An 8,008-nucleotide genomic window follows, 5' to 3' on the forward strand; every position below is an offset into this window, starting at 1 on the left:
TTGTTGTGGTTGAATGAAAGTGATGCTAAAGGGATACTTGTCTGATTCCTGTTTCCCAAAGGGAATGCTTTCGTTCCCACTCCACATTGCAAGCTATTGCCCACTGATTTTGAGTATCTGCCCTGTATCATGTGGCAGATTTTCCCTTCTCCCCCTATTTTGTTGAATGTTTTTATTGGGAATTATTAAATCATTACATTTTATTCCATAATTCTTTAATTATACAGTAGTTTTAAAGGAGAGTAGTGTTCATTTCCCCCATGATCTTCCTATTGTTGATTTCTCACTTTGTAGAGTTGATCTGAAAAGAAGCCTGTAATACCTTGATGTTTAAAAAATTTTTTTTATTATAAAGCAAGTTTATTTCTGCAAAGTGGAGGTGTCTGATGTTTCCCCTGGCAGAAGTAGACCCACAGGTCCACAGTAGCAGCATGGCACACACTCCAGCTTCTTGCTTCAGCATCTTTACTGGGGACCAAAGATATTGGGATCATGAAGGGTCAGACTGGTCACAAGCTGTTCAAAGTCGCCCAGGCTCCAGGGCAGGGATGACACATTTTCAGGACTATGGCAAGAACCATTGTCGGGGCTTACATCAATGGTTCCGGGTGGGAGGATGGCGGAGAAAGCGCCCCCGAACAGTGGGCAGTCTCGGGCCGGCTCCATGGGCCTGAGAGTAGGGGTGGGCACTAGAGAGGCTTAAGAAGAAGCCCACATGGGGTGTGGATGACAGCCCCCGGGGCCAGGTGGCATCAGCGCCCTCCGCCACCCGCCGCCCGCTCCCTGCAGCCGATGTTTTAAAATTTATTGAAGCTTAATTTGTAGCCTATCTATCTATCTAGAAAATGTTCCCTGTGCCCTGGAAAAGAATGTACATTGTTTTGCTGTTGGATGGAGTGTTTGATATATGTTTAAGAGTTCAAGCTGATTAATTATGTCGCTTAATTTTTCTATGTCTCTGTTGAGTTTGTTTCTAAGGGTTCTGTCCTTCCTCAAGAGTGGCATATTAAATTCACCAACTATTATTGTAGGATTGTCTTATTTCTTTCTTTAAATATATAATGGCTTGATTAATGTGTTTTTTAAAATCATTTTATTGGGTTTCATACAACTCTTATCACAATCCACACAGCAATTGAATCAGGCATGTTTGTACATATGTTGCCTTCATTCTCCTCCAGACATTTACTTTCGATTGAGCCCTTGGTTTCAGCTCCTTTCCCCCACCCCTCCACCTTCCCCTGATTAATGTGTTTTGAAAGTAATTCACTGGGTCCAGGACAAAGATGACGCTTCCCTGTAAAGAATTACAGTCTCGGAACTTCACAGGGCAGTTCTACCCTGTCTTATAAGTAGTCGGCACCAAATCAATAGCAGTGAGTTTGGTTTGGCTTGAATAAGAAAATCATATGATCTACTATGGTTGGAATTTTTAAAATCAAGAAAAATGGTATGGCATTGATTGTCAAAAAGGGCATTTCAAAATCAATCATGAAATATCAATGCTGTCTATTATAGGTTATATCCTGCCTTCAAGAAAATCCAATCAATACAACTATTATTCAAATCTTCCACAAAAGCTAGCCATGAAGAAATTGAAGAATTCTACCAATGACATCAGTCTGAAATTTTAAAACTGCATTGATAGTTATTGGTAATTGAAATACAACAGTTGGAGACAGCTTTCCTCAGCTGCCACTAAGGTACTCGGTTCTTCCGAGGAAGGTAAGGCAGAGTTGGGGTAAGGCTCTCGCTTCATCCGGCGACTAGCACCACACCCAGCACCAGTCATCCCAGCAATCCCGCACCATGACCACCACCTGTGAAATCACCTGCATCTACTCAGCCCTCATCCTGCACTAAGACGAGGCGGCCATCCAGGAGGACAAGATCAACGCCCTCATTGAGGCCGCCGGTGCCCACATGGGGCCCCTCTGACCTGGCCTCTTTGTTAAGGCGCTGGCCAAGGTCAACATCGGGAGCCTCATCTGTAACATAGGGGCTGGTGGCCCTGCCCCAGCTACTGGTGCTGCACCAGCCGGAGGCCACGCACCCTCTACTGCTGCCACCCCGGCTGAGTAGAAGAAAGTGGTATTTGAGGAAGAAGAGTCTGAGGAATCTGATGATAACATGGACTTTGGTCTTTTTGACTAAACCCACTTTTGTAACATGTTCAATAAAACAAAATGAACTCGGAAGACAGAGAAAGGAACAATAGTTGGAAAATATTGTCTTGGTGACAGAAATGAATCTGGAGATCACTTCATAGAATTTTGCAAAACCAGCCCTTATTTATAGGAAACACCTTGTTCAACACAAAAGGCAACTATATACAAGGACTCCATCTGAAATCGAATCGACCACATCTGTGGGATGAGACTGGAGAAGCTCAGAATCAGTAACTAAAAACAGCCCAGGGCTGACTGTGGAACAGACTATCAATTACTCATATATTAGTTCAAAATAAAGTTGAAAAACTTAAAACAAGTCCATGAGAGCCAAAATATGATTTTGCATCTATCCCACCTGAATTTGAAAACTTCTCAAAAATAGATTTGACATGTTGAACACTGATGACAAGAAGACCTGATGAGCTCTGGGAAGACATCAAGACTATCATTCATTTGATGACAAAGAGTCATTAATAAAGCAAAATAATAATAATGTGACAAAGTGAGATGGAAAATAAACCCAATAAATAAATAGATAAAATGTGCCTGATCCAAGTCATGGTATTCTCATTTGCCTTGATTGCATGTGAAAGCTAGACAAAGAATAAGGAAGACCAGAGATGAATTTATACATTTGAATTGATGATGCTGGCAAAGAATACTGAATACATTGAGGACTGCCAGAGAACAAATAAATCTGTCTTGGACTAATTAGTGCTGCAAAGCTTTTTTAGAAGTGAGGATGGGTGAGACTTCGTCTCCTCTAGACATGCTATCAGGATGGACCAAGCCCTGGAGCAGGACATTATGTTTGGGGGAGAATCTGTGAAAAAAGGAAGTCCTTCACTGAGAGGGATTGACACAGTAGTTACACGATGGACTCAGACATAAACATTGTGAGGATGGGGAAGGACTGGGCAGTGTTTCCTCTTTTTAAAGTTTTTAAAAACTTTTTGTTGTGAATTAGGTGAATCTGTTCATAAAGCAGGCCATCCATTTCATATTCGATAATTCTCACACATTTTGTTTCAACTCATGCATTGCAATCCCCTCCATGCGCCATCATTTCCCCCACTTCCTCCCTGTGTTTCTGTTCCTTCTCCTTTACTAACCCTCTACTTTCTTCTTGGGTAAACGCTGCCCTTTTGGCCTTAAACCTTTGATTATTCTAACATGGGAGGGGGTTCCGTTTCAGACATGAAACATAACTAAGAGACATTGTCATGGGTGTCCCACCACAATCCTGGTCTCTTTTATGATTTTGAGTTTTCTTCTACATTTTCTCTTACTCTATCCAGGAGCTTCTAATGTGGGAGTTGGGCACCACCTAGTTCTTCTGGCGTCAAGGTGCTGGATATTTGCCTGTTCCATTAGTTCACTGCACTAATGATTTCCATACATCTTTTGATTTTCAGCATTCTTTTTTCTTCTGGATGAGGAGAGACCAATAAGTTGCACCTTAGATGGTTGCTCATAAACTTTTAAGATGCACACAGGCATAGTATGACTGGGACCAGATCAAATGCAGGGATGCACATGGTAGACAACTGGGGAGGAAATGGGGAAAGGAAAAAATGATGAAAATAAGGAAGAAATGGGTAGTGGGAGCACAGGGCGCTAAACCACCCAAGGGGAAGGTATTGTTTATATCTCCACAGAGAAAGAGGGACCAGACTTCAACCTAGTACCCCAAGGTGTGAATGCAACAGTCCAGCGTAGGGTAGAGAACCAGTGGAGAGGTCTGGGGGGCTGGTCCAAGTCCCAAATACTAAGTGGATGCCTGCCCCCTCCCCGCAGAAGAATTTATTTCAAAGGATGCCATTGAATCTGCAGCTCCGGGAGAAGGACATATCTGACCGGAGCACATGGGAGCAGATGAAGGGGAAGGAGGAAAGAGTGGAGCATATCCTGGCCCACCAGACCTTGAGGACGATGACCCCAATTAGAGCAGCCAGTCCACAGAGAGGACCACATGGCCAGCCCCACTATGAGACATGATGCCCTTACTGACCCATGGCCCTGTGGGGGACAGCACCAGAGACACAGTGTGGGAATTGCGCCCAATCTGATCCTGCCACACCAAGGCAAAGCACTGGGGGAGTGCAACAGAATAGCCAGGGAATGGAGTGTCAAGATCCCCAGGGAATGCTGAAGGTGGACTGTGGGGCCAGGGTGTAGTGCCCCAACATACTGGACTGGAAAACACTCCTAAAGGCCAACAAATAATCCTTGAACTAACTACAAGCTTTTCTTTCTTACTGTGTTTTTTTTTGTTCTTTGTCAGTGGTTTGTTGTTGTTTAGTTGTATATCGTTGCTTGGTTTGGCTGTTTGTCTTGTTTTTGTGCATGTTATCTCCACGGGTCTGTCTAAATAAGATAGGCTGGATGAACAATCTGGAGGAGAAAACAATGGAACCTACAGTTCCGGGAGGAAATGGGAGAGACAAAGGTGGGGGAAAGGAAGTGGTATTAACAAACCCAGGGACAAGGGAACAACAAGTGATCCAAATTGGTGGTGAGGTGAGTGTGGCAGGTCTGGTAGGGCATGATCAAGGGTAATGTAACCAAGAGGAATTGCTGAAACCCAGGTGGGGACTGAGCATGATAGTGGGACAAGAGGAAAGTCAAGGGAAATAGAGGAAAGAGCTGGGAGCCAGAGGGCATTTATAGAGGTCTAGATAAAGACATGTACATATGCAAACATATTTATACATGAGGATGGGGAAATAGATCTATGTCATGTATTTATAAGGTTACTATTAAGGTAGCAGAGGGACCTTGGACCTCCACTCAAGTACTCCCTCAATGCAAGAATACTTTATTATATTAAATTGGCATTCTATGATATTCACCTTCCCGACACAGCTGCTGAAGACAAAGTCAGTGAATAAGCAAATGTGGTGAAGAAAGCTGATGGTGCCCGGCTATCAAAAGAGATAGTGTTTGGGGTCTTAAAGGCTTGAAGGTAAACAAGCGGCTATCTAGCTCAGAAGCAACAAAGCCCACATGGAAGAAGCACACCAGCCTGTGCGATCACGAGGTGTCGAAGAGATCAGGTATCAGGCATCATCAGAACAAAAAAATCATACCCTAGTGAATGAGGCGGGGAGTGCAGAGTGGAGACCCAAAGCCCATTTGTCAGCCACTGGAGATCCCCTTGCAGAGGAGTCTAGGGGAGGTGATGAGCTAGTCAAGGTGTGATATAGCACCGATGAAAAATACAATGTTCCTCTATTTCTGAAATGCTTCCTCCTCCCTCCTCACTCTCATGATCTGAATTCTACCTTGCAAGTCTGGCTAGACAAGAGGGTGTACACTGGTACAGATATGAACTGGAAACACAGGGAATCCAGGGCGGATGATCCTTTCAAGACCAGTGGTGAGAGTGGGCGATACTAGGAGGGTGGAGGGAGAGTGGGTTGGAAAGAGGGAACTTCTTACAAGGATATGTAAGGTCTCTCTCTCCGGGACTAGATTTCAGCCTCGGTCCGTGGCTCCACGCGAGAAAGATTTCACGCTGAAGCTGGGCTCGTGATCCAAGTGAATTTAATGAGAGTTCAAAGAAGTTTCAGGTTTTACACGGCACCCATTAGGATTCCTTTGACCACGCGGCCTGGCAGAGACTGCCCCAGGTCACGCAAGGATCTCTCTCCTCCCACGAAGACGAAGACGAAGACGACCAAACCACCCAAGCAAAACAAGCCCCTCTTCCTTCCGGTCCCTGCCTTTTCAAGGGTTCCCGGGGGAGGCGTGGTGAACGACCCCAGGTCAATCCCATTGGCTGAATTGCAATCACCTGGCCCAGGTGGGCTGCTCCAGGTGTAACACCCATCCAAGCCCACCGGTGGGAAAATCCAGCTTTCCTATGCTGGCTCTCCTGGGCATGCATAAATGGACTTCCCAATTACCTAGGCTAAGCTACCTAATAAATATACATGTGACCTCCTCCCTGGGGGATGGACAACAGAAAAGTTGGTGCAGGGAGACGTTGGACCAGGCAAGATATGACAAAATAATAATTTATAAATTATCAAGGACTCATAAGGGAGAGAGGAGCGGGGAGGTAGGGGACAAAATGAGGACCTGATGCCAGGGGCTTAAGTGGAGAGCAAATGTTTTGAGAATGATGAGGGAAATGAATGTACAGATGTGCTTTACACAATGGGTGTATGTTTGGATTGCGATAAGAGTTGTATGAGCCCCTAATTAAACTATTTTTTAAAAAGATGCACACAGGCAGTGTTAGCTTATGTTGTTCATAGGGTCATTATAAACTGGAACCAACTTGATGGTACGTAACAATAACAACCTCCAATTGTGTGCGGAGGTTAAGTGAACCATTAGAGCTAAGAGTCCAACCCACAGCATAACTTTCCATATTTCAACACATCTGAAATTTCCATAGTAATCATTTCATTTTTAGTGTCACAGAAAATAAAGTGCATCTTAGAGTCAATGGCATAGTGGTTTCAACAAAATATGGCTTCATTACCCTCTGTCCTGATCTTGCAATAACAACACCAGTGAGTCTCGATTACGCCACGCGCAGAGTGGGAATGAGATCTCTTCCCTAATCGGCCACCATGAGGTTAAGGGAGACCAAATCTGTAGCAAGACCAAATCTGAAGCAGTCAGAGCCTCAGTTTCTTCCCCCAACACCATCCCTTGGCAAAAGTGGGCTTCTAGTAAGCCTGCTGTCAGGAGCTGGGAGCTCGGACAGACGGTGCCCTTGTTTGTTTATCTGCGCAAAGTGAACCCTTGGCGCCAGGGTCAAGCAAATATTTGTAGTTATGGATTAACTTGGGTCCCAGGCAATGATGGCGGCTGGAGCGCGACCTTGTGTGTTCCCAAAGACCCACCCTGGTAAGTCCTCCGCCTAGCACAGTTTTTATTCTGGAAGAATGTCTGTGGGGGAGGCCGGAAGAAAGTGAGCAGGTGGTCCAGCCCACCAGCTTGCATTTGAGAGGCTTGCTGGGGCTCCAGGTAAGGAAATTGGAGTCCCCCGGCACAGGCCAGCACACTGGTGGACATTTCCCCAGAGGCACCATGTGTCCTCTTCTTCCCAGATAAATGGATGTTGGCCTCCAGGCCACCCACACTCCCGGCTTTCCACCAATGCCTGGGGGTGTCTGACTTAAACAAATGTGGGAACTAGCCCAAGATGAAAGCTGCAAAGATCTAAAGTAAGGTGAGATAGGAATATGCAGACGCAGGCGGATGGGCCCTCCTAGGGGAAGCTCCTTTATTTCTGGTGGTGATAAGAAGTCCTTGCAAGGCAGGGTGCCAAGGACTAAGGCTCCAGGCCTCCACCTGGGCTTGAGTCTCAGCTGTGCCCTCTCCGGCTTACTGATTTTGAATAAGGAACTTAATTCTTCTGAACCTCAACTTCTCTTCTCTGTGATAGGGGATGACATCAAGACCAACTTCTCAGGTGAAATACTAATTTCTAATGTTTATGGAAACGAATTAATAAAGAAGACTGGAGAATAATTGATGCATTTGGATTATGGTATTAGTGAGGAATACGGAAGGGACAGTGGATGGCCAGAACGAACAAAGCTGTCTTGAGAGGATCACAACTAACATGGCCTTTAGAAGTGAGGCTGGGGAGACCCTCACACATTATGGACACATTATCAGGTGGAGGGTCAGTAACAAACGTAGAAGACCCTTGACAAGAGAGATGGAAATAGTGGCTGCAACAATTAGGCACAAACATAGTAAGAACAGCGGTGGCACCGGACCAGGCCGAGCTTTGTCCTGCTGGACATTGGATAATGATAATTAGGACTGACCCAACAGCAACTAACAACTACAACAAAGCCTAGTGGCAAAGA

General features: G+C 45.2%; 1 pseudogene; it reads left to right on the forward strand.

Annotated features, from left to right (window-relative positions):
• Positions 1-1,809: 1,809 nt before the first annotated feature.
• Positions 1,810-2,154, forward strand: LOC142424925 (large ribosomal subunit protein P1 pseudogene; annotated as a pseudogene).
• Positions 2,155-8,008: the final 5,854 nt, after the last annotated feature.

The sequence above is a fragment of the Tenrec ecaudatus genome, chromosome 13, assembly GCF_050624435.1.
Source record: "Tenrec ecaudatus isolate mTenEca1 chromosome 13, mTenEca1.hap1, whole genome shotgun sequence".
Taxonomy (NCBI): Eukaryota; Metazoa; Chordata; class Mammalia; order Afrosoricida; family Tenrecidae; genus Tenrec; species Tenrec ecaudatus.